Raw genomic sequence first — 6000 nt, forward strand, 5'->3', positions numbered from 1 at the left:
TTTCTTTTTCTCTCTTTGAAATAACAGAAATAAATGACTATTTCTATTTGTGTAGAGTTCTGTATAATACCTGCAACATTTTCAACACATGATGACTAAAAATTGGTGAGAATAATGATGAAAGGAGGAAATATATGTATGGGGTTTAGAAAAAGTATAGTCTTAATTCTCTTGTGAAGCATAATTTCTCAACAAATTGTTTTTTATAGCCGATCAGTACTAGGGTTTATAACTTACCTAAAATTTGGTTTGGCAAAGATAAATGTTTAGGTATTCTGTGATATGCTAGTTTCTTTCCTTGAAAATAGTATATTAGTTTTAGGGAAAATTTAAGGCATTTAAATATTTTTTTAAAAAAAGAAATAATGGTCATTACTTGCTTTATTGTAAAATAAGCATTCTCTTTTCAGTATGTATACAGTCACCCGAGATGCTGAAAATGTTCTAGATTTCTATAAAGCCATGATTTTATGGAACATTTAAGGGGCAGTAATTTGGCTGGCTTTACTATCAGCTGCATAAACATCAATGTCTATTGACACATTATAAAGGCACAAGTGGAATGTAGCCTGGTGTCCTGATGCCTGTGCTGAGGTTTAATAGTACATCTGTATCACTTTTCCCAGTGGGAAATAACAGGATGTCACATTGTAATTTTTTACTACTGTATAATAAAATATAGCTGTAATAAATAGCATCTAAGCAAATAAAGCGGATTTGGACTAAATCCATTTTGCCTTCATCACTTAGTATATAGCTCAGGCTTTTAAGTAGTTGTGGATCCTAAATTGGCTTAATTGGATCAACTTGCATTTGACCATCTTTGACTGCAGTGAAATAGAGACAGATATTTTATTTTTATTTGCTTTTTAATATTTACATAATATTTTTTAGTGAATTTGTCTTGTATTCCATTGTGCTTGTTAACAGTTTGTCTGGATGATGATCTACACTGTGTTTCCATTAAGTTATTTGACCTTTTAAGCTTATTATTGCTGTTGCTTTGTTATTTTTACTATTTATTATTCATATACCTAATGTTGATATTTAAATTGCCAAACCAAGATTGTTGTGTCCTGTTATGAAAGTTTACAATTGACTGTGAATGTCCTGGTAGTAGGAACAATATTTAACTTGGTATTGCAGCCCAGTTAGCTAGCACAGCTTTAGGTTTACCGTGGCTCTTTCTTTATTAGATTGATTATTGAATGAAAATGATTGTAAACAATGTTCTTTTGAAATATGAATACATTAAATGTTTGCCTGCAATTTAAATTGTCATCCATTTTAATAGAAATAGAAGTTAAAGTAACACATTGAAATATTAAAATATTTAAAAGGTGCTGCCAAGCATTAGAATAAAAAAGATTTGGGGAGTACAAAAATGATCTCAGACAAGTTTTTCAAAACTCTTCTTTGTTGCTTTTTCAAAAATATCTAGTTTATCTTTGATCTTTAATTCTTAAAATTATAATAAGCATATAATAATCATGTAAGACATGATAAATGTATGACTGTTTTCTATGAAGCATAGTTTTTTAATTTGAAGTACCATCTTGAAGGAAAAACAGATGTAACAGTTTTTTATTTATAGGTATATGTAAAATTATGCTTGCATATTTATCTCATGAATTTGAGAATTTAACTCTCATTGTTAAGGGGGAAAGTAGGAAAAAATGTTAAAATGTTAACATTTTCATTATTAGTATTTCCTTTGTAACCTTTGAATGCATACTTCACAACAAATTGATAATATTTAGTAACAATGGAAATTAAATTCAGCATCAATTAAATTAAAAAATAACAGCAACAATTTAATTCAAGTAAATCATTTCCATAGTTTGCTGTTCTTTGACTTTTGTTATCCTGAAAAATATTGTTTCACTTTAATAGACTTTTTTACTTTTTAAAGAGTTGTCTTGCTAGCTGTATGCAACATCCATGATCTTTAAAAGGTCTGTGGAATATACTTACCTGGCAGGGGAGATACCATGATCACAAAGGTGGTTTTCCCAGGGCGAGTCGTATCCATTGCACTCCGGATGTACCAACCCCTGCGATTTCCCCAAATGTGGGAAACTCGACTGCATAATCTGCGGTAGTGGGGGACTGCGTTCATGCTTTCCCCTGCTTTTTGTGAAATTTTTATTATATTAAAAAACAATGCTGTGGATGCATAAACTTTTTCCTACAGAAAGCCAACAGGTTAAAAAAAAAAATTAGTGGACATTATTTGGAAGGGTGATACGAATTTTCCCCCAATGGGCATGCAATATCTAAAGAACTTAAATATAGATTTATATACTCTTCTTTTTATGTCTGATATATAGACCTAAAATATAAATACTTAAAAGTAATTTCCTCAAAAGGCAGGGGGGTTAACTTTTACTTATCTATAATACCAGTATTGCCTAACCTTACTATGATGAGCTTGAATCATGTATGAGTAAAACATCAGTTAACTAGGATCTTGTTTGTGTGGGCGTGGGGGGAATTCTTTGGGTAGAAAAAACTTTCTGAAAAGTTGAGGGAAATACCCATCCTATTAAAGTGTCCAAACTGCAGATGTTTGCATTTGAATAATAAAACTATTTCCAAAGTTCCTTCTAGGTTGTTTCTGTTTTCCTTAGAGCTTTAGGTATTTCTGCTGGATGACAGTCTGTCAGTACTCTGCTTTTGCTTCTGATTCCTGCTTGTTACAACTCTGTATAAGAAAGAAAGAATAACTAGGTCTTGATTGAGGGCCTCTATGAAGTTGAGAAGAATTTTAGTAGTGTGCTTTTTTTTTTTTTTCCCCCAAACGTGTTTCCTGATTCAGGCTTGTAAGTTACATTGGTTTGATTTCCAGATGTTGGAGTCTCAGATAAGGGACTGTTACTGTGGAACATAAAGCACACCATTTTTAAGACCTCAGTACTGAAGATTTTCTGCTTGAAATCTTAGACAAAGTGAGAAATAAAGCTTCATGCGATGAACTGCAGGCAATGTGGAAAGGGGGAAGAAAAAAAGGATAAAGCAGAATGGCAATGCAATGGAAATCTGATATTTGATATGTAAGTTAATCCCTTTCAGACCTCCAGCCAGATTTTTTTTTTCACTTGTGCAGAAGCATTTCTTTATTTCCTTCTTTCTGCTTTTTGATCCCACATTCTGCCCCCTGCACAGTTGGAGTGTTCCCAAAACACTTTGGCAGAGGTCACTTCTCAGAAGCTTTTTAAACTTTAGTTAGAATACATTTATTGATTTTTTTTTTTAATGACTAGAGGAATGAGGATTTTTGGAAAAAGCTCATCTGAGATTCAGTGACTAGCTTGGCAATCTCAACTATTTTAAACCTCCAAGAACAGTTCATTAGATGCCAAGTTCTCATCTTTAGTAAAACACTAAGGATTCTAGCATATTGGGTTTTCCTTGGGATTTGTATCACCTGACAATTTAGCCTTATAGATATGTGAGATAGAAATCATTATTTTGGAACTGACATTAAGAAACTGCATAAGTTTACAAAACTGCAATGGCTATTTGAAACAATTCTATCATGATTCTGTAGAAGGTGTTTGGTAGCATGTGTTGGCACAATCAATAACTGGTTCTTAGGCTATTTTTCCCTGTATTTAATAATTCAAGATTAAATTCTAAATTTATTTATCTAAACTTACCATGAGGGGAAAGGACATTTTTGTGAATTAAAAACTGGATAAAGACAAGATAAATAAATATGTAAAGAAAAGGATCTTTTCTTAGAAGACCATTTCTGCTTTAATGAGTTTTTAAAATTTCTTACTCAAATTTGGGACATAAACCAGGACAAGATTTCTTACATCCATAACCCTGAGATAATTATCATATGAATCATCAAGTGTACTCCCTAAGTTATTCTGACTTACACTTCCCAGAATGCATGTTTCAGGTTAGGTTTTGGTATGTTTGTTTGGCAAGTTTGAAAGAAAAGGAGATGGAGCAATTGTAGAATGCTTAAATAATATATCTGTTGAAAGCTGATTATTTTGCGATGCATTTCAAAATGTTTTAGTATAGAGCTTGTGTAAACAGTGAATGTCTCCAATACATTCAAAGTGAATTAATATGCAATCTTTCAAAAATACAGCTACTGTAAAGACCAAGGTGACTATATATTTTCTTTGTATGTTCATCAAAAAAATGTGAGTTTTAATGTTTATATTTGAAGAAGTGGTAGCAATCAGTGTCACTTAGTTGCAAGTGTATGTTGAAAATTATCTATTTACTTTATGAGTGGTAGTTTCTCATTCTAACAGAAATTCTGAGAACAAATGTTTTCATTCCTGACTTGACTCCTCTGTATTTTGAACGATATTTATTATTAAAAATTTACTATATCCCTACCGAAATTGAACAAATGAACATTGATCTTTATAATCACCTTCTTAATAAAACTTCTTAAATACTTAAATATAAATTATTGTTATATTTTCATTACTTACAAAGAAAACTTTCAATTGTTTTGAACTGTTTTGTCATAGAATATGTATGTACTGTTTAACAATTATTATTTCATGTTATAAACTGCAGGGTACATTTCAGCATGTTCTACTAGAAAATTACCATTTAAAAGTATAGAGGGTAGGCACATTTTATTATAAACGAGAGAAGCTTGATAATTCCCATTATTATAGAAGTTGGAAACCATGATTAGTATGCAAATGCCATATGTCATGTGTAATTATAGTCATAGCCATTTTTGAGGGATAAAAACAGGGTAAATTATTATTTTTTTAATATTGATAATTTGAAAGTTATTTCTCAAGCAGAGAAAGAAAAGAGCAGGCGTTGCTGAGGAAATGTCTTTCTGGAAGCCCACCAAGTCTTCCTAGGGTTACAGACATGGCCTGTTGACTACTTGTAATGCAGAAGTGCTTAAAGGAGAGCAGGAAACCCACTGGCCCCAGCCATTAGCTTATCTTGCCCATATGGAATTTCCATTTTGTACTGAATTCTTTTCTAGATGTCTGTTCAAGCCTCCATCAGTCACATCTGCTGTATATTTTACCAACTTTTCTCTCTTCATAAGAAGCTTCTTATTTTCCTGTATACAACAGAATACTAGAACTCTTCCTGAGGCTGGGTTGTTCACAACAGGTCTTATTTTCTCCTTTATTAATGTCATGGGACAATGGCTGCATTGTTCCTTAGATACCAGCAGTAAGTTAAAGCATCTGTGAGTCAGTCCTCGGCTAAATTTGAAGAAGGAGTTGATTGTGACTATGAAAGCTCTCAGAGCTTTGGTTAGCTTTTGATACTTGAGAAAGAATATTTCCCTGCACTGAAGGAAATAAAGAAAAGACCTAATCCTTGATGTTAATGTTAATAAACAAAATCTCTTCTATGGGAGCAAGTACTGCATCTGTTTACACTGCCCTATTCCTAGCTATTACCACAATGGCTGGGTATATAGAAGACACCTCAGCGAGGGTTCTTCCCTTCCCATCTTTTGCCTTTGCTTTCCCATTATATCCCATGGTATGGTATGGTAGGGAATGGTATGGAATGGAATGGTACCCTGTCCTGTCCTGTCCTGTCCTGTCCTGTCCTGTCCTGTCCTATCCTCCTGTGCTGTCCTATTTTATATATGCAGACAGGCAAACTGATAGTCACCACCATATATTCCTTCCCTTTCTTGCATTAATTATAATGCATTTTGTAAGAAGCTCAGCCTTCTATAAGCAAAATTGTTGGGTAATATATTGAATAAGGTTTGAGGATAATTTTCTGCATTTTTCCCCTAATAATAATAATCTGTGAGTTTCCTGTATGTTGTACATTTTTATGCCCTTTATAGATCTGTCGATGATTAACAAAAAAAATCAGTTATATGTTTTTCAATGAGAAGGAAGCTTAAGAGTAATTTCATCTTTTTGTCATGTTAAAAATGAAAATACGGCCGGGCGCGGTGGTTCAAGCTTGTAATCCCAGCACTTTGGGAGGCCGAGGCGGGTGGATCACGAGGTCAAGAGATCGAGA

General features: G+C 33.0%; 1 protein-coding gene and 1 non-coding gene across 6 annotated transcripts in view; both read left to right on the top strand.

The window, feature by feature from the left end:
- The window catches only part of ADGRL3 (adhesion G protein-coupled receptor L3), an 844276-nt gene that overhangs the window by 162631 nt on the left and 675645 nt on the right, over positions 1-6000 (top strand). The gene's annotated exons all lie outside the window — the stretch shown is intronic.
- LOC116548887 lies at positions 1967-2130 on the top strand. Its single transcript, XR_004267598.1, has one exon. It is a non-coding gene; the product is annotated as a U1 spliceosomal RNA (small nuclear RNA).

Source organism: Sapajus apella, unplaced genomic scaffold (assembly GCF_009761245.1).
Source record: "Sapajus apella isolate SASKATOON/1434 unplaced genomic scaffold, GSC_monkey_1.0 scaffold5, whole genome shotgun sequence".
NCBI lineage: Eukaryota > Metazoa > Chordata > Mammalia > Primates > Cebidae > Sapajus > Sapajus apella.